Raw genomic sequence first — 8,902 nt, forward strand, 5'->3', positions numbered from 1 at the left:
TTAAGAACCTCCTTAATGCCTCAGATCTGTACTGCTAGCTGCCATGACTTCTCCCTGTATTAAAATAAAAGAAACCTTTTCTAAAAGAGAGCTCTAATCTTCTAAAATGGTATGAAAGCATCATTCACTGGAGTTTATTTTTGGGTGCTAAAATTTTCACTGTCTTTCCTCAAGGACAAACTGACAGATTCCTTCCTTGAGAAGAAAAAAGAAACCAGTTTTATCTTCCATTCTTACATAACTATATGCCCACACAGACACACATACACTTTCATATCCACAAATGCACAAAAAAACCCCATAAAATATTTAACCTGGAGACAGATTATGGGGGAGAGGATGGTCTCCTTGTGGTCACAATATGTTTTGACCTCCCTGAGACAGGAGTTCCACCCTGGTAGGTTTCAGACTCAATGGTGGCCTGAAGGCAAATCGATGTGAAGACGCAGAAATAAAAGAGTAAAACAGTTTGTGCTCACTTCCAAATTGTCAGAAGCTGCACAGAAAACACATGTGACAGGTGACTGTCACATTAGCAAATTTCGGGTGCTGCAATGCACTGACTCCTTCTGCCTCGGGTGTTTCCTGCCACAGAACAAACACATTTAGCTTTGGCACAGCAAGTTTTCCAGGGAGGTCAAAATGACCTTCAAACAAGCAGGTCCACGATGCTTATCAGAATCCATTACTGAGGATAGCAAAACAGCACATTAACTTTATCCAAAATGATACCCTGTGGTCTGTCCCACTGCCACAGCCCAAACATCCAGTGTGGAGATACGAACCAAAGGAAACAAGTGGGTCATGTTTCACCAAGCCTTAAGAGCCCAGGAAGTAACCACAATTTGCTGTGCGACTTTGGCAGGAGCACTTTTAATTAAACATGCAATGAATTGGGATCAGGTCTGTATGTCGGGAGAAATGAAATCTGAAATGAAATTCTGAAGCTTTCCCCCAAATGCCTACAAACCACGGTGAAAAGTGTTGTGCACAGAAACAAGCAGGGAAGCAGGAATTCTATATTTGTCTTACTTTGCCTCAGACACGGAAGCACTGACAGCATCTCTCAGGTCTGAAGAAAAACAGGTTATCACCCCATACAGCAAAGTCCTAGTCAAACCACTGTGACACTTTCAAGGACTTGCTGTGCCACAAAACTTTTCACTAATCTGGATTAAAACAAAGAAAATCACAGCAAAGCCAGCTTTCTTTCCCTTTAGCAGAAACTTTTCCTCTTGAAGCCCATGGCACCACGAATGGTTGTCTGTGAATGCTTAGAACTGTTCTTGCAATACAGTCCCTTCTACACAGCTCTTATACTTTAGAGGGGGAAAAAAAAGGCAAAACATTCAAATGAGGATGTTGATTTGCATTTATGCATACACTTTTTAATATACTATAGAAAATACATTAAAAATTTTAATAATCATGCATATATAAGTTCATATGAATGCATGTGTATGACCAAAGTAAAAAAACAGCCAGACTTCTTGGTGAGAGTACAATTTCTGCCCTGTTTTGCCTAAGCTTTTATAGCCTCTTCATTTGGCAGGCCAGTTTAAACAGGGCCAGTAATTGCCAGGTCCTCAGGATTGTGTCCATGGTGAATAAACCAGGAGGATTCTTTGTTAAAGAAGCATCAGTGAAGCAGCCTCTGGGCAGCACTCACAAGCAGAACTGAAGAGGCTCAAGCACAGAATACTCAGAGGTGTCACTGGTTTATGCCATCCTGTGCTCTGTCTCCTGATTCACAGGGGCCAAGCTAGAAACCAGAAATTAATCTGGCTTCTGCTGTAACAGAGAACAAAAACATTTTTGAAAATATCTCATCATCCAAAGGAGAGCCAAGGAGAATCTTGATTGGATGCAGGGGAAAGCAGTGACACAGGAGCAGGAAAGGGCTGAGGTACAATACTCACCTTCATGAAATGGAATAAAGGATGAAACAATCCAAGGAGAATGGGTCAGTAATGTGCTGTGTGACTTGTGTTTCACTTGTGACAACCACAGATCTGTGGGGCTGGGTGGGATCCAACCGAGGATCCTGAAGGAGATGGAGGAAGGCCTCACTGAGCCACTTTCATCCTTTTAACAGCAGTCCTGGCAACCCAGGAAGGTCCCAGGTGACTGGAAGTTGGCAAATGTGAAAAATGCGAATTTTATTATTGGTTTTCCCAGGCTTTTATCCCTCTTCTTGGCTGTTACATTGTGAAAAATGCATATTTTATGATTGGCTTTTCGCAAATATTAAAATGAATATTATATGTGTTGTGTTAGAAAGTGATGCTGTATTAATTTGCTTAAGCAGTGTGTTAAATATAGTTTTAGGTTATAACATAATGTTAAAATAGAAACTATTCTATGCAAGATAATTTTTTAAAGAAAGGACTCTCACCGAGATAGCAGCCACAGGACACCTGAATCTTTCAGAGAAAGACAATTTATGTCCCCATTATCAGGAGAAATGAACTTCTTCCTGCCTCGCTCAGGCATGAAGACGTTGTCAAGATTAGGAGGAAGAAGGTGACACTGACGAGGCAGAATCCTGTGTTTGAATGGAATTTATGAATCATGTATGAGGTGTATGAATATGCAACAGGTTATTGTTTTTAAGGGTTAATCCTTTGTTAACGTGGGTCCTTTTTCAGGCTCGTGCTGCCCAGAAAATGGTACCGAGACATCCGTAACTCTTTGTTTCTATTGTCTCATATTGTCCTAATCCAAATTGTCCAAATTATTATTACTCTAATTGCATTACTATTTTATAACCATGTTATTACTATTAAACTTTTAAAACTTTAAAAGCAAGTGATTGGCGTTTTTCACAGGAAATGTGTTACCGACCTCCCAGAGGCCCAGATGGAGGGTCTGGGGAAGCACCTACAGGCCACTGGGGTGAGGGACAGCAGCGTGAGGTGCTGGGTCCTGCCCTCGGCTCACAACAACCCCATGGAGCTCCAGGCTGGGGGAAAGGGGATGGAAAATATCACCGACAAGGGTCTCTGTACAAATCACAAATGGGATGAGAATGCTGAGAAACTGCCTCGAGCTGTTTGATTTTCCAGCATCACTCTCATTACATGGGTATAACAATGGGAAGATGCCAGCAGCTCACATCCCAGGCAGCAGACACAGAACTCAATGTAACAACTCACTTTATAAGATTTTTGACCAATCACACAAAGCAAAAACACATTTACAGTAGTTCTATCCAACCACTGTAAGCACAGGTACCTTTGGTTAAACAATGCTTGCTTATTTCAAATACAACACCTGCTTGTAAGCCTTAAAACACAATGCACAGACCTCCATTATTAAGCTTAAAACTTCCTATTATCTTGCTAGATAAACTTTTCTGCAGTTTAGGGAGTAATTCTAGACAAGTGTTAATACACACACCATTCTTCTGTTTGTCCTTTCATTTCTCTGTCTTACTTTTCTTCTTACATAATTTTTCTGCTGACCTATCTCATGGCTGCTGCTTAGCTCCAATCACAGTCCCGCTGTCTCTGAGGCCTGCCTTTGCAGCTCTCCCCAAACCTTCTGGTTTTGTGGGTTCCCACAGGAAAAGGCCCCGGGGGTGCTGTGCCAGCAGCCGGACACAGCCCAGGGGTGCCCGGGGGCCCAGAGGCCGATGGCCCCGGGGCTGTGCCGGCCTGGGGCGGCAGCGGGAGCGGGGCAGGGCCCGTCCCTGGGCCGGCCCTGCTGAGGCCGCGCCTCGAGGGCTGCGGCACCTTCGGGCCCTCACACGGGCAATGGAGGGGCTGCGGCGTGGCCGGGGCGGGGAACGGAGCTGGGAAGGGAACGGAGCCCCAGGAGAGGCTGAGGGAGCCGGGAAGGGGCTGAGCCTGGAGCAAAGGAGGCTCAGGGGGCCCTTGTGGCTCTGCACAGCTCCTGCCAGGAGGGCACAGCCGGGGGGTGTCACCGTGATATTCTCTGAAAAATCCCCTCACCAGGATCTTTTCTCCTGAGAAGCTGGGAAGCTTCAGCTTCTCCATGTTTTGTTTTTCTGGAATGTGATTTGGAGAGGTGTTTACTCAGCATGTGAATTGTTTTTAATTAATGGCCAATCCTAGTCCAACTGTGTGACTCTGAATCTGTCACAGGTTTTTATTATTCATTGTTTTCTAGCTTTCTGATGTCTCTCTTTCTTTAGCATAGTTTTAGTATATAATTTTCTTTTAAGATAATATAACATCATTATATAATAAATCAGCCTTCTGAGAACGTGGAGTCAATTCTCATCCCTCACCTCGTCCTGGGGCCCTCACAACAGCACAAAGGGGGGGTCGGGCTGTGCTCCAGGGAACAGGGACAGCAGCAGAGTTTGGAACGGCCTCAGGCTGGGACAGGGCAGGTTTGGACTGGAATTTAGGGGAAATTTCTTTGCCCAAAAGGCTGTCAGGCATTGGAACAGCCTTCCTGAGGAAGTCTTGGATCCACCACCCCCAGTGCAAGGAAGTTTTAAGTCACCATGTTCACTTGTTATCTACATGTATCACATGCCTTGTGGGTTTTTTTTATTTTTAGATTTTCAACAGTTCTGCCTGTACAATGGCGAAATAAATGCCCTTGGCTTGGGATAAAGGAGGACACAGCAGATTTATGCAGGTGTTTGTGCTCAGCAGAGAGACACCAGACACAGGCAGCCGCTCTATCTGCAACCCCTCACACAGGAGTCTGGCACCTCTTGTGATTTCCCTTTCTTGTTTTTTGGCCGCAGTATCCCTCAAGTGGGTAATTACAGGATGGTTTTCAGGGTAGATCATCTCCCTTTCACAGAAGCACACAGAAGAAAACACACACTCAAGGATTACACATCCAGAATGTAAAATGCCAAAATGTTTTTGGCCCAGCATGTGGCATATGCAACTCATAAAATTAATACAGAATTGCACCACTAAGCTGATTATGAATTGTGCTAACTGCAAGCACAGAAGGAGGATGTGTAGAAGACACAGTTACATCCTCTGCCAAGAAACATTTCCCTCCTACTATACAAACTTCAGAAAAAGATATGCTCTGAAATGGCATTATTTTATCTGTTTTATTCACACCAGATTATTAAAATTTGCCAGAATTTTCTGAGTAGGTACTTTGAATGGTTTAAAAAAACTCTCAGCAACAACATGCCTTTCATTAAAAAATTAAATTTAAACATTATTGGGCAACTCCACAGTCGGAAGGATGCAGCAGAGGCAGGACATTCTGCTCAAGTTCATCCTGAAAACGTGTGTCAACACTGACTGGAAGGATCTGCTCTCACAGAATAGTGTTTATTCACTATTCTTTCACTTCCAGATGAGTTCATCCAGCACCAAGAATAAGGGTGGGTTTGGTCACAGCCAATGAGCAGGAAGATTAATTTCTGGGGAAATCTGAACTCTCAGTTCTCAAAACTAAGAGAACTTAGTGGGCTTTATTAAACTTATTTTGAAACTTATTAAACAAACCCAGTTTGTTTGTTTTGCCATGACTCAGAAGTCAAAACAAACTGTGAAGAAAACACTTTTTTTCCCCTATTAAATTAAATGTATGGGAGCAATGCTTTGGTGTTAGACAGTTCTGCAGATCTTGGAAAAAAACCTCTCACGACCTCTGCTGTCTTTAAATGAAATAAAATAATGAAAACATGGAGCTACCTTATCACCCCACATGAATTGCAGTTTAAACACTGATTTAAACTAATAAAGGACTGGGACTTTGACTGAAACCAATCATGTTTCAGTCAACAAAAAAGTGAGATGTGGACTTCCTTATGAAGAAAACAGAGAGAAAACTGTGTATTGGGAATATAAACAGCCTGCAGTGAGAGGAAACTAAGATTAGCAAAGTAAATTAAAGAGGTAATTCAAAAATGCAACAGAGGTCTTCCGTGGGCAAAATGATGATACTTTCTCGTTCATAGCAGCAGAAATTTCACTACTAGAAATGAGTGTAAGAAGAGGCAGCACTCCTTCTGCTTCCTTTTTCTAAAAGTACAATTAATCACTTTGTGCAGTTAATGTATGGACTTTGCCAATACTGCTTTTCATGTGCATCAGATAATGGGACAAATCTTACAATGCTTATTTTATCACAATTACAACTTTCTAAATATTGGGATGTTCACTTCTGATATATATACTGATATATATTCTGATATAAAACCCCTGAGAACCACAGAAAAAAAAAGAAACAGGTAACAGTGCAATGACTTATTAGAGTAACTCCCATTATGTTAAAAATATTCTCCTGCCCTTTCCTTTTCAGACACAGGTTTGCTGATTTTTAGTTTTAACGCATTTTATCAAAATAACTAATTTCAGTAGTTATTTTTGTAATTTCAGTAATTTTGTATTTAGTAATTTCTGCCTTGCATGTGTAATTCTTTTTACCAATAAACGTTTTCTTCCTACTATATGAACTTGAAAACATATATGTACTGTAATGTCATTAATTTCTGTTTTATTCACACCAGATTATTAAAAGAGCATTATCATCCAAGAGCAGCATCTCAGGTCCACCACTACTAATAGTATAATTAATAACAATAATGATAGTAACAATAATTATATCATATACTACATATTTTTATATATATATATATACACACATATATACACACACACACACACACACACACATATATATATATAATGTATATATATATATACACCCTATAATATATATAATATATTATAAGTGTTATTATATAACTGGTCTGCCTGGGAATTCTTTCTATGCCTGCTGCTGTGCCTGAAACTGTTTTTCACCTCTTGTTGGATGGGCACAGCTATTCAGAATCCCACTACTGGTCTAAACAGTCACACAAATTGCACTTTTCCAAGAACATGTAGAGCATTCAGCACTTGCTCTGCTGAATGGCTGCTCCTGCAAGTGTAAGGGTTACATTATGAAAATGAGTCATGGGTACTGTTCATTCAATGAGTTATGGTAAAAGCAGAGGAAGCAGGTGATACTTGAGGAAAAAAGAAATTAAGGTCCCTCTCACAGCAGTGAACTCAACTGCAAGGCATGAATACACAAATATTCAAGTTAAGGCAAGTGAAAACTTTCAAAACTCAGAGAACTCTTGAGGGAATACAAAACCAAGCTGACAAAGGTACTTGACCGAGTGATTCAACGCGTTATTCACCACAAAACTACGGCAGTAGCTAATTTTTAATTTGATCCTTACCAAACACAGGATGGTTGCACTCATCTGACAACAAAGATTAAAACAAGTTTGAAAGTTTTGGTGTGTGATTTCCAATACCAGATATTTTATTAAAAAAAACCCCAAAAAACAAAAAACCAAAACAAACAAAAACATTCACTCGTGTCATGGAGCATCCTTTACCAGGAAGCATGTTTTTGTGGTCAACACCAAAAAAGCCCTGGCATAACACAGAATTCCATATGACTTTGTACTAAAACAGCCAACATAATCTTGGAAAAACAACTTACCTTTCTCCTTTACTTCTATGAGGTACTTCCCTATTTTTCACACAGCTACATTTGCTCACACATGTAAAATACCAAGACAACTGAAAATCACTTTCTCAACACTAAATATTTTATTTTTTCCTGTAACCTTAAAGATCCATCTCCTTTTAATCCAGTACGTGAGAACCCCCTGTGTTAGCTCAGAAGCAGCTGTTGAGTGTTTTTGGACCTGTTATTCCTCCCTTTATTCCCAATTTAGCTGACAGGCCATAGTCTGGCCAGCAGAATCAGCTGGCTGGAGTATCCAAAGCTTTGACAGAATTCTGCACAATGAGATGATAAATCAAACCAATTGGCCCCTTTTCCTTTTAGGACCTTGAAATCCATTCACCATTAGTTTTATCACTTTTTTTCCTGAATTATGTAACTATGGATGGAACAAAGCCATAAAGTGAAAGGCAAATTACTCCCAAGATTCAGGATTTCAAAATATGAGTTCATGATAGGTTACAAATAGAAGTGTTGAAGTTAAAATCCACATCAGAAAATTAATCAAGTTTGAAGGTATTTTACTCTTGCTTTTAAGTCTGTTAACAACTTTTCATGGGATACAGCATGTTCTCATTTACTACTTGTTCCTAACAGTAGGAAATAAACAAAATAATTTTTTTTCTTTTTAAAAATTTGCTCAAAATTATTCAATGTAATTGCAAACTAAACACACAGAACTCTGTATTGCAGAGTGAACATTATTCAGTGAAATTCCTTACTTTGATCTGCAAAGTTTACTATTATGAAACAAAGGCGATACTTTTACAAATATCCTTAAGAATTGTTACAAAAATTCTCATTTGCACAGGTTTATACTTACAGAAATCCTTCAGAAATCTACCAGTTGAAAAACACCCCCTGAAAAACTTCCCTCATGCTGCATGGAGGGGGGTAAACATCAAAAGCAACTTATAAACTTCATTAGACAGAGATATGGAATCACATCTGTGCTAAGTGTCTCTGCTAGAATATTTGCATGCTTGTGCTCTCCTAAAAAGCTGGCCAAAATTGGCAATCAGACACAAGTTATTCCACATTCCTGATTTCTCAACTACCCTCTGCAATCCTCCTGCATTCAGGCCTCACCAGATATTCCTATTTCTCTGGCACTCTCCTGATTGCTTTCACATCCTTCCAGACCCTGTTCTTTCCTTTGCCCTCTTCTGCCACTCAATATCTTGCCAAACTGAGCAGGGGTCTAGAAAGGGGGAGTGGTATTATAATTTCTGAAAGCCTTTTGTTAAAGGAGAACACTCTGGAAAGAGTACGAGCAGTTATTGAAGCTGTTTTGTTCCTGATTTTGGACCAATATGTTCCACCAAGCTGTAATTGCTGTTCCATCAGACCCCACACGCCCCCATCCCTTCACAAACATTTAGGGACAATCTTGAGAAAGGCAGCTGGGTGAAAGCTATCAGACTTT

This window comes from Ammospiza caudacuta, chromosome Z, assembly GCF_027887145.1.
Source record: "Ammospiza caudacuta isolate bAmmCau1 chromosome Z, bAmmCau1.pri, whole genome shotgun sequence".
NCBI lineage: Eukaryota > Metazoa > Chordata > Aves > Passeriformes > Passerellidae > Ammospiza > Ammospiza caudacuta.